Source organism: Mastigoproctus giganteus, chromosome 10, assembly GCF_048544385.1.
Source record: "Mastigoproctus giganteus isolate SK-2022 chromosome 10, ASM4854438v1, whole genome shotgun sequence".
NCBI lineage: Eukaryota > Metazoa > Arthropoda > Arachnida > Uropygi > Thelyphonidae > Mastigoproctus > Mastigoproctus giganteus.
The window spans coordinates 166,267,175-166,280,008 of record NC_143584.1 but is presented as its reverse complement, the minus strand read 5'-3'; the positions used below and the strand labels follow the sequence as shown (position 1 = coordinate 166,280,008).

At 39.8% G+C, this 12,834-nt stretch overlaps 1 protein-coding gene across 6 annotated transcripts in view; it reads left to right on the top strand.

The window, feature by feature from the left end:
• Nipped-A (Transcription-associated protein Nipped-A) overlaps positions 1-12,834 on the top strand; it is a 1,216,281-nt gene that overhangs the window by 1,109,311 nt on the left and 94,136 nt on the right. The window lies entirely within an intron of this gene.

Genomic DNA, 12,834 nt, shown 5'->3' with positions numbered 1-12,834 from the left:
AGGCCACACCTAGAGTACTGTATACAGGCCTGGAGGCCTCATTTCAAGAAGGATGTAGAGCTGCTGGAACGAGTACAGAGAAGAGCAACAAGATTAGTGAATGGAACAAAGGGGGTGCTCTTACGAAGAAAGGCTTAAGTTTTGCAAATTACAGTGTCTGGAGACTAGGCACCAGCGAGGTGATCTGATAGAGGTGTACAAAGCCTTGAATGGTTTGAGCATGCTCAATGCTGATGGGATTCTTCCTCTTGCTCAGAATAATCACTTGAGAGGGCATAAATTCAAATTGAGAAAAGACAGGTGTAGGATAGACGTGCAGAAATTTGCCTTTAGCCAGTGGGTGGTTGGTTGGTGGAACAGACTTCCATCCCTTGTCGTGGAAGTTGATAGCCTAAATAAGTTTAAGGCTCAGCTGGACAGGTATTTCGAACGAACAGAGGGGTGAAGTGGAAGTGGTTATTTTTTATTTATTTATTTTACTTTATTTTTTTTTTTGGCTGATGCTGCATAAGCTTGCTTTCTTGCATCAATTGCCTCTACTAATGCTAATGCTAACCTCAGAGACCTGCACAGTCACCAGACGCTGCACTCAGAGATCCGTTCTAGGCCCTCTCTCTGCTGGAACACGGTCTTTGACGGGTGACTGAAGGAGGAGCAGGAAAATGTCAAAGTGGCCTGCGCGGACAATCTGGCTGTCCTGCTTCTTCGCAGGTCAAGAAGGGATTTGGGGGACCTTGCGAAAGATATCATGGACCATCTTTGCAGCTGGTGCTCTGTTCACAAGCTTAACATCGCTATTCCCAAAACAAAGCAAGTGTTATTTAGAGGAATCCTAAACAGACCACCAACATCAAACTCGGTATTTTGCTGGACAGCAAGTTGGGCTTCATCCCACACACCAAGTATACAGTAAAAAAGATTAAGCAGGTTACAGGAAAACTAATCAGGATAACTAATGCAGTCTGGGGCATCAAGCCTTCAACCCTCAGACTATTATGAATGCATCTTCATCCACATTGCTTGTTATGCTGCAGGTGCCTGGGCCCACAGAATCACCAACAGCCTTATGAAGAAATACCTACTGCGGGCCGAAAGATTTTTCCTGCATTCAATCTCGAGAGCCTGCAGAACAGTGCCCACAGTTGCTCCACTCCAGGTCATGTGCGGCAAGCTACCAATCCAATATGAAGTAGCCTTCCACCATCTTCAGTACTACAGAAGGAAGAGCCTCCCTGCAAGAAAAGGTGATTATGCAATAAACCTTAAGAAGACAACAAGAGAATAATCAAAGAAATGACAAATGAATGGAAAAGGGAGTGGACTGTCTCGGCGCTAGGAAGAACCACATATGAATTCTGCCAGAAGCTAAAATATTTGACAAACAATATTGCTACATGGTTGGACTTTGCCTATCTTTTTTGCTAACTGGACATGGCACTATAAACTCCAAGTTGTACTCTCTTGGACTAACAGACTCACCTCTCTGCCCCTGTGGATCACCAGAGACGGTCAATCACCTAATCTCCAATGCCACATTTATCAGGACCTAAGAGCTCAACTACAAATGATCACTGAAGTATATAATCAAGAAAATGTCAAAAATCTCATCTCGACTCCTCAAAGGTTCACCTCGTTCGCTGACTTTGCAGACACAAAATTGGATGCTCACTAACAATGACAAAGACCACCAGCACGGCGTCAAGTTGAAGGATCCTGATTGGAACCAAAGGGTTCCACGGTTCTAACTCTACTTTTCTCAAGGGATGCCTCTCTCTTCCATCCTCTACTACTTGAAACTTTACTAACACTTTACTCCTCCCCTCCCTGAAACCTGGCGCCTCCGTAGCCAGGTGGGAAGGAGCAGCAGTGCATAGCACGCGCTTCTTGATTAGACTGGGGTTCGAGCCCGTCACCACCAAATACGGAGAATGCGGAGAGGTCAGGGAATGACCACCGCATATCCCACAGCAATATGGGCTTAGTTGCTAATGCTCTTAAAAAAAAAAAAAAAAAAACCAAAACCCTGAAACCTGACTTCTCTCACTGACATACAATCTTCCTTTCACTTTCACTTTTTTTTTTTTTTTTTTTTTTTTTGGACCCAGTGGGAGGCTCCTCTCTGGAGGAACCTTTTTCTGGATGTACCGCCAGTGCAATATGAACCCTGGTGTGCCTCCATGGCGAAGGATGGGAGGCAGGGGGCAGTGAACAAACTCATTCTATGCCCCATGCCTGCAAAGACACCAGGAGCCAGCAAACACTCAACAGAACAAACACATGCCCTACACATTCACACTTAGCACTCTGCCAGCATTGGCACGTCTTATACAGATGCTACAGCGGCTAATGGGGGGAACCCTGGAGACTGCCACGAAACAAACACATTTTGACACTTTGTCCTTTCTGTGCACATTGTACTCTCCATATTCAAATTCAATTTCTCTCGTCTGAGTGGCACCATGTCTCCAATATCTCTACAATGTCTGTGTTTGATGACTTAACAATGCTGGTACTGTTTCAAAACATTTGGCTAAAACTGGATGGGTTTTTTTTATTGATTTTTTTTTATTATTTTTTTTTATTTATTTATTATTATTATTATTATCTATTATTTATTTATTTTTTTGATTATGCTCCATGAGTGCTTTCTTACGTTATTTTCCACTGCTGATGCTAATACTAAAAGGCTTCTGTTTTTTAAATTTCTAGAAGTTGGCTGATATATAACTCTTTGAATAATGCCCTTTTGCTGGTTTCCCACAGTTACACAACTCTTTATTCCAGTGCAGCATTGCTCACCCTCTAGAAACTGATAGTTCTTTCTTTAGAAATTATCTTTTCAGAGGTTTCTCAAGCATATTGATATGCTTCCCTGAATTTATTTCTCGTCTTTTGAGCAGATTATCAAGTTTTCTGAGTTTGAGCAAGTTATTAATATTATTATTGCTCGTATATTATTTCTCCCTGATTGGGGGTTCCACCTCGTGACGGATATTGCTACCAAGTACACAGGGTGGTTGTTGTTATGTCTGGTATTACTGTTGGTCGAGGAACTCTGACTATCCTACAGGTGTTCAGGATTGCAAATTTCTGGAGTTCCTTGTAGGTGTTCGCTAGGAGACCCATTGCTGCTAGGCTGTTATGTAGGGTCTTTGGCACCATACCTTTGGTTGACACGATTATCGGAATGGTCGTTACTTCTTGCATATGCCACATCTCTTTTATCTCCTGTCTTAGGTTCGTGTACTTCCTGATTTTTTCCCCATAGGTTTTCTGCAGGTTGCCAGTGTTGGGTACCATTATGTCAATCAGATAGGTAGCCTTTTCCTTCTTGTCCACAAGGGTTATGTCCGGTCTGTTGTGCAAGATTGTCCTATCCGTTATTATGGTGCGGTCCCAGTACAGCTTGTGGGTTGGGGTCTTTAGTACTGCCTGGGGTTCGTACTTGTAGTACAGTACACTTTCTTCGACCAACTGGTATTTCCTTTCTAACTTCTGATGTATTATCCTGGCTACCTGGTCATGTCTATGAGTGTAATCAGTCTGGGTGATCACCTTGCACCCCACAGTGATGTGTTGGATTGTTTCTGAAGCCAGGTTGCATCGTCGACATGGGTCATCGAACATTCTGGGCTCCTTGGCGATGTATTTTCTATAGTTCCTGGTGTTGATTACCTGGTCTTGGATGGTGAGCATGAATCCTTCTGTATCGGGAAAGAGCGTCCTGCTCGTGAGCCATGCATTGGAAGCAATTTTATTATGTGATCTTGATGGAAATCATTGTAGGGTCTTCTCTGCCCATCTTTCTAACTTCATTTGTACCTCCTGGTTGGGAGGGACTCCTCGCTTAGGTTGAGTGGGGGTATACCACCTGTCTATCTTCTTTATGGCCTGGTGGAGTGGTGCTGTCTGTTTCTGGAAGTAATCCGTCAGGTTAACTATCACTGTCTTCTGTTGCCCAATGAGGTCTATCAGGCACCTTCTTCTTGGGCAATGGTCAATCTCCCCACGGCAGATTTCGGATGGTGTTGGCGGCTCTTGGTCATCGTTGTCCTTATCTTTCTTATGATATCCTACAGCTCGGTGTTAGTCCAATCTATGACCCCGAAGGAGTATGTTAGCACTGGGACTGCATAGGTGTTTATGGCTTTAACTGTGTTCCCTCCATTTAGCTTTGCTTTTAGCAGGCTTCTGAGTCTCTGATGGTATTTTTCAGTCAGGCAGGCCTTAATTTCCTTGTGCTGTAACTGCTGAGCCTGCATCATCCCCAAAGTATTTGTAGACCTCTCCCTCTGCCATGGCTTCAATCTCTTTACTACTCTGCAACTGTTAGTTTCGGTTGATCAATTTTCCCCAGACGCAATCCATGGGACTTGCATTTGTCTAGACCAAATTCCATCCTAATGTCATTGCTCAATTCTTCGGTGATCTGGAGTAGTTGCTAAAGGTGCTTCTTGGTTCCCGCGTAGAGCTTAATGTCATCCATGTACATCAGGTGGGTGAGGGTGTACGGGTTCTTCCTTCCTGCTTTGAGATTATATCTATACTTGCTATTGTTGAGCATGGTAGATAGCGGGTTAAGTGCTAGACAGAACCACAACGGGCTCAGGGAATCTGCCTGAAAGATTCCTCTCCTGATGGGGATTGGCCTGGTTGTGATGTTTTCGACCTTAATGGTGGTACTCCATTTCACCATCATTTCTCCTAAGAGGTTTGTCACTATCAGAGTGACTTTGTAGATGGTCAGCGCCTCTATTAGCCAGCTATGAGACACGGAGTCTAAGGCCTTGCGGTAATCGATGTAGGCTGTGTACATGTTGTGGCGCTTCTTGTAGGCTTGCTCCATAACCACAGCATCTATAGTTAATTGCTCCTTGCATCCTTTGCTCAGCCGCTTGCATCCTTTCTGCTGTTCAGCATTATGATCTGGCTCTCCAAGTGGTCTGATATCTTCCTGGTTATGCAGCTGGTCAGGAACTTGTACATTGTTGGGAAGCAGGTGATTGGCCTATATTTCATCTGGATTTCCTGTATCTTCGTCTTTAGACTTCAGATATGTAATTCCTTGACTGAGAAACTTCGTGATTGTCTCTGGGTGCCTTATTATTCGGGTGAACTGCTCTGCCAGGTGCTTGTGTGTGCAAGTGAGTTTCTTATACCAGTAGTTGTGGACGTTATCTATTCCTGGAGTTCAGCAGTTGTGAGAGTTCTTGATCATCTGCTTTACTTCTTCTTCCCGAATCTCCCAACCTCTCATTTCTTGTTGTTATTATTATTATTATTGGCCATGTGGTACAAGGAAGCATGAGGGCTTATGCTGTACCAGCCAAAAAAAAATTTCTGAATTACCCTGAGAGAGAGAGAGAGAACAAGAGTCAGAAGTAGAAGGGTATCACCAAGAAAAAGAAGAATAATGATGTCTAAGTTGTTTCTCCATCAGTTTCCAAATATGATGTGGCAGAAACTTGGTGTTATGGCTCAAACAGCCCAAATTAGTTTTAATGGCAGAGTTAACCTTCTTCCCTTAAAACTGGGTTAGATGGAATTTCTAAACAGGATATTATACACCATTTTGAAGTGAAATCGCTTGAGAAAAATGTGATGTGGATGTGACGTCATCTGCAGCTTCCACCAGAGGCAAATTATTGTAACTTGTATTGTTGCAATCATACTTCCTGCAGCTGCTATTGGATTGTAGCCATTCAGATGGCTACAAACAAATGGATAATTAGCAGAGGTGTATTGCTAAAAAAAATAGTACCGAAACGCTCGTTCTCCAGAAGACTATATGATAATGCCACATCGACTGTACAGTAACTGAATCAGACTTCAGACCCACGGTTCATAGAACAACCAGCTCTAGCATTCAGCTCATGGTGAATCAAAATGCAGCATTCGCACGCATCATCATTGCGAAATTTATGTTTTTGTTTTTAAATAAATTTTTAAAGAAATCTGTTAATTTTAAAGATTACTATTAATATATATTTTTAGTAGCAAAGGGTAAAATAGATATTTCTCCCTCCCCTTTGATTATACCATTGTTTCATAATATTAGGTGTATAAATTTAATGATTTTCTATTATGACATTTAGAAAAAAGTACCAGAATGTCATTCCGTTGTGTTCTGGCCCGAATAAACAACTGGTAATTAGGCTATTGGCTTGGTGTTTATGCGAAACATCAATAATAAATACCAAGATCATGTGCACATTGCAAATGGATGTGGATTTTGCTGAGGTTTTTTCACATAAAACCATCTAATCTGCATGCTCGGCACCTGTGCCTTTTTTTTTTTTTTTGATCGATTCCAAGGTCCATAGCAATTTGCACCACTATTAGGAGGTTCATACTTAGTTCTGATATATGCTGATTTTTCTACACTAAATGATGTTTTGTTCTGATTAATTCTTGCCTTTACACCTTACATGGTTAGGTTGGATCAGCTTATCTGACACTTGACTGTAAAGAAAGTAACAGATATTATATTTACAAACCTCACTCGTTCAGGTTACTTCTCTCTCTCTCTCTCTCTCTCTCTCTCTCTCTCTCTCTCTCTCTCTCTCTAAAATCCATAAAACTCACTCTCTAAAATTACTCTCTTCTCTCTAAAATCCACAGAATTCACTCTAAGATAAGCAAAACCAACTGCATACTAAAACCAAACAAAACACAGAATAAAGAAAAATAAATAAAATAATGAAATGGATAAGGGGAATAACTAGAAATGACATTCTGTAAGCAAACTGCAGGGTGTTCATTTTAAAAGTAAACCCAAAAAGATCAAAGGAAAATACAATTTATTATCAGAAAAATTCTCAGTAAACAGATGGTGCATGTTATCAGTAGTGGCAGCTTCTCCCTGCATTCTCGGTAAACAGATGGTGTGTGTGTGTGTTATCAGTAGTGGCAGTAGAAGTCGATAGCGATGTGTTGATTAGTTTTTTCTTGTTATTAAAAGCAGATTATCGGAGTTTATGAGTGGCCGAAATTTACTTATGGTTACACTCTCCAGGCTGCCTCAGTCTTAGGGTGTTTATCTCACCTTTTCACTGCAAAAACAACTTCTACAGATGGTGCATGTTATTGGTAGTTGCAATAGAAGTCATTTTCCTATTGGGTTAAAACAACAGGAATTGGGGATAAACACCCTAAGACTGAGGCTGTCTGGAGGGTGTACCCGTAAGTAAATTTCAGCCACGAAGGCATTGCACTCATGAACTCCAATAATCTGCTTTTAATAATGAGAAAAAACTAATCATTACATCGTTATCGACTTCTACTGCCGGTACTGGGAAACGCAGTACCACTAAAAGTTTACGGAAGTTTTCTGTGGTTCTCGTGTTAAGCTTTCTTTACCTTCGCCATAATGGTTTATATCCTTATATAGTTTGTATGCTAGAAATGTTCTCCATTGTTAGCAATACATAAATTCACTTTTGATCATTTCGCAAGCAATGCAACAAAGATATGAAATGCAACAATAAGTTTGAAGTTAAATCAGGAGACCTAGATGACCAAAGTCCTTATGATAGGATTTAATTCCCAAAAAAATTTTGCACATTTCAGTGGTTGAGCATGTGGTATGGCAGGTTGTCACATCCAGTTGGAGGCCATCTGTCTCTTTCATTTTCCTCCAGCTATGCAATAAACTGCATTGTGATGCCTTGATAAATACCAAGGGTGACAGTTTGTTCAAAAAATACAGGCCCACCAATTCTTCTTTGAGATATGCCACCAATTTTATTTTGGGCATTTAAGTGGAGTTTTTCAAGAAACATACAGATTTCAACCATCCATATTCTCCAATTCTGACTGTTGACATAGCCACTAAGATGAAGCCATTCTTTCATATAAATATTATACAAAATTTCATTACTTTCACAGTGAAGTAAACTTTTAAATCAGCAACAGTACCATAATCTTTTAACATTATCCTGATATCGAAGCTCATACATTCTGTGGATTCAGTGTAGAAAATGTTTTTGGTGTTGTTGTTTTTGGTTCTTTTTTTACAGTGAAAATGAGCTGAGTCAAATAATATTGCCTTTTGAGTGCTGAGTTTCACACAAGGATTTGTTTGAAGATAGTAAAATTGTTTAGCTGATGTGTTCTGATGTCATATTAGCATTGGTATTAGTAGAGGCACAATGATGCAAGAAAGCAAATTATACAGCATCACCCAAAAAAAAAAAAAAAAACAACCCATTCCCATTTCATAGATCCATTCATTCCAAATGTTTGGCTAGTTCTGCCCTGAATTTATTTAAGCTATCAACTTCCAGAACAACAGATGAGATGGAAGTTTGTTCCAGCAATCAACTACCCACTGGCTAAAGGCAAACTTCCGAACATCTGTTCTACAACACACAGTTGTACATATTCTACAACTGTCTTTCCTCAGTTTGAATCTCTGCCCCCCCCCCTCAGGTTTGTAATCTGGGCAAGAGGAAGAATCCCATCAGCATTGAACCTGCTCAATCCATTCAAGGCCTTATACACCTCAATCAGATCACCTCGCAGGTGCCTAGTTTCCAGAAGCTGCAATTTGTAGAACTTAAGCCTTTCTTCATAAGAGCACCCTTTGTTCCCTTCACCAGCCTTGTTGCCCTTCTCTGTACTCGTTCTAGTAACTCTACATCCTTCCTAAATGCGGCTTCCAAACCTGTTTGCAGTACTCAAATGTGGTCTGACCATTGCCTTATACAAGTGGATAATCATCTCCTTATCCCTGCTTGCAAAATTCCTGTATATCATTGACAAACCCCATGACCTACTCTGGCAGCCTATCTGCACTGCTCAGAAAGCTTCATATCTGACTGCACAATTAACCCCAGGTCTCTTTCATTCTCCACTACCCTGAGTGTAACACCAAATAGTTGTTATATTTTTCTGGGGTTACTGCTACCCATATGCAGTACTTTGCATTTTTCAATGTTAAACTTCAGTTGCCACTTCTCAGCCCATTTACCCAACTTTTCCAGATCCTGTTGCAGCAGCATACTCTCATTACTATTATTAACAACTCTGTCAACCTTTGTGTCATCTGCAAACTTTGACATTCAGCTTGATATACCTTCATCAATATCATTGATAAATAAACAAAACAACAATGGGCCCAACACCGAACCCTGAGGGACACCACTAATAACATTAGTCCACGTAGAGCAGTACCATTGATTGCCACTCTCTACCTTCTATTCTCTACAATTAAACAATTTATGTTTAATTGTTGAAATTAAACATAAATTGTTGCTTTTATGTTTAATTTCAATTTCAAGTGCCTTTCTTATGTTTAATTTCTATAATTTCGCCTACTTTGTTCTCAGTTATTACAAAATCATTTAACTCCCTGTTAGAGTTTGATAAACATCTGGCCCTCTCCTCCTTGAATAACTCGTCATGTGTAAATGTAGATGCAAAATACTCATTCAGTTTATCAGCTACTTGAGCAGGATCATCAATTATATATTCAATACTAATTTAGTTCGGCAGCTATCTGAGAATGCTCATCGACAATCAAACCATTGATATCAAGTGGACCAATCTGATTCATCCCCTTCCTTTTAGAGTTTATATAAGTAAAGAAGTCTTTGCTTATTATGAAAAATCTTTGTCAAAGATTTTTCATAATCTGGCTTCACTTGCCTAACTTCTTTTGTGACTTGATTACAGACTAGCTTTTATCTACCATAAGCTTCCGTGTTGCCTGACAATTTATGTGCATCCGATGCATTTTTCTTCTCTGCCAAGAGTCTCATTATTATTATTATTATTATTATTATTATTATTATTAGCTATATGGTGCAAGGAAGCCTGAGGCTTATGCTGCACCAGCCGAAAAAAAAAAAAAAAAAAAATCCCGAATTACCCTGAGAGAGAGAGAAAGAGAGAGCAAGAAAAGTAGAAGGGAATTACCAAGAAAGAGAAGAATGATGATATCCTTAGTTCATCTGACATCCATTTGGACCTAAACCAAGCGCAGTATTTCTTAGTTGCAACAAAAAGCTTAGTAGCTTTCAAAATTACTTCCTCGAATGCTTCTCATTTAGAAATTGCTGTTGGTAACATCATCAGTTGGTCTCATTGTATAGAACCTAAAATATCTCTGAGACCACTGTAGTCACCTTTATGAAAGCAAAAACCCTTCCCTTTACCACTGATGGTAGTTACATCTTTAAGTAAATCTCACATCAGTACACTGCAATCGCTGCCACCTAGTGGTTCTTTTATCTGTAAATTCTTAATGCATGAATAATCATATCAAGAGTGTTACTCCCTCTTGTTGCCTCTCTAACATGCTGCTGTTGAAAACAATCATCCAATAAATTTACAAAAGCCTTGTTAGTATGCGAGTGACCAACCCACAAGTTCCAATCTATATCTGGGAAGTTAAAATCCCCCATTATAAGATACTCTGATTTACTGGCCCACTCTATTTCTCTGTATAATTATTCATTGTACTTGTCAGAGTCATTAGGCCTATAACAAACTCCTGCCCTCATTTTTGCTTTCCCAGTGATATTATGTTACACCAAACTGACTCAACATTGCACTGTCCATCTATGTCAACTGGATGCACTTCCTTAGATTTTGTGTTTCTTAACTAACACCATAACCTCTCCTGCCTTCCTATCCTGTCTATCCTTTCTGTAAACATTGTTCTCCCCAAATTCCAATTCTGCATCCCTTATATCTGAGTGGCAATGTCTCTGATATCCTAACAATATCTGCCTTTGATATCTTGACCAGCACCTCAAACTCATCAAATTTGTGTACTATACTCCTAGCATTGGTGTACATGCACCTGTTCTTATTCTTAGTTACTTTAACACAGCCCATGTGTTTACTTGTTTCATGACCCTTAGCAGTTCCTGAAATCCCCGAACAACTGGCTTTCTGGGCTACTTCTCATTCCAATAGAAGCAATGCAAGAATCATTTCCATTCTATTTAAGTGCACCCCTTCTATTTAAGTGTATCCCATCCCTATAGAAGCAATCTCTCCTGTTAACAAGCACAGACCACGCTGAGAAAAATTCTACCCCCATAAGCCCTGCACAAACTCTCCAGGGCCAAATTGATTTACAAAGCTCTCATCCTATACTCCTTCCTACCATGTCTGCGCAGGATTGCAGACAATTTCAAATTTAACCCTAACTCGCAACTTTTTTTTTCAGCATTGACTTGTACTTGCTTAATAAATCTGCAGATCTTCTACGCTTAATGTCATTAGTGCCAGCATGTACAACGATATCGCCTTTTGTGCCCTTAAAAGATGATATCTGCTCTACGTCAACTTTTGCCCCTGGCAGACATACCCTGGTCCTATTCCACATATCCTTTTTGCACAATATATTTCCCGTTTCCCTGACAACTGAGTCACCAATAATAACTAGCTCCTGTGGGACCAGCACATTCTGCCCTGAAGGTTGCCCTGTGTTGCCTATAATGTAAGAACACATTTCACATTCCTGATTTCAAATTAGTCCACTCACAAAACTTCATTATCTTGAAAATTGTTTTGCATGGACAGTCACTGTTAGGGAATTTTTGAACAAAGTTTTGCTAACATTCCAAGTAAGATCACACTTAAAAAACATGTTGCTTAATAGTTTATGGCATGACATTTATTCACTACTAATAATGTATGAAACTTTAAATACAGATTGTGACAAACTGAACACTTGAAATGCAAAACTGTCACTTCCAGTTATGGAAGTGACAGTTTTTGATGTAATTTTGTGAGGTAACACCCTTCACTTGTTACCTCACAAAATTACATCAGCAACATTACCTGGTAGCCTTATACTTAATACACCCTGTATATTTCCATTCCTTGACAGCATAATGTCGGCACTTTGTAACTGTCATCCTTTTGTAACCACAGATATACACTCCCAGAGACATTTAAGAAATTATTAGGAACTCAATAAATTTTATATGAACTAAATTGGGCTTACCTTACTCAAATCTAATCACTTAGCCATATTGAGGGTCAAATGACAAACAACATTAACTACAAAATTGCATTTTCCTTTTGCGATAACTTCAGTTTTACTTCGTAAAAATAGCAATTCATATCATGTCATAGAACTGCATCTCTTTAGTACTTTACAAGTTAGCTTGGGCTAAAGCACATTTCCGGTAAAGCAAGAAAATATCAAATGACTTTTTCTTAGTTAATTACAAAAACATTAACTACAAAGATTTTGTAGTTAATGCTGTTTGACACTAAACCTTCGATATATATACAGTAAACCCCCGCTATTCGCAGGGGTTACGTTCCTGAGAAATGCCGCGAATACTGAGTTATGGCTCCCATAGTAATAAAGGGGTTCCGTTCCAAAGTATGAAATATATAAGAAAAACTAGTCTAAAATTTTGTCTATGTATGTATTATAGGTACCTTCATAATATGACTATGTACATAGACAGTGCATAGTGAAATGCAAGCATATGGAGGCGCCTCCGTAGCCAGGTGGGAAGGAGCAGCAGTGCGTAGCACACTCTTCTTGATTAGACCGGGGTTCGAGCCCGTCACCACCAAATATGGAGGATGCGGAAAGGTCAGGGAATGACCACCGCATATCCCGGAGCAATATGGCCTTAGTTGCTAATGCTCCTAAAAACCAAATAACAACATAACAACAACAGCAAGCATATGGCATCGAAATGAAAATAAGGAACAATTTAATATTAAATGAAATATTTATTAGAAATTTCAAACCAGCGTCTTTGCTAGCTAAAAAACTTATTCCGCCGGTGCTATCACCAGTTTCACTAAAGTGTTGATAAAGGAGTTTTGCCTTTTCACGAATGATGAGTGAACTTA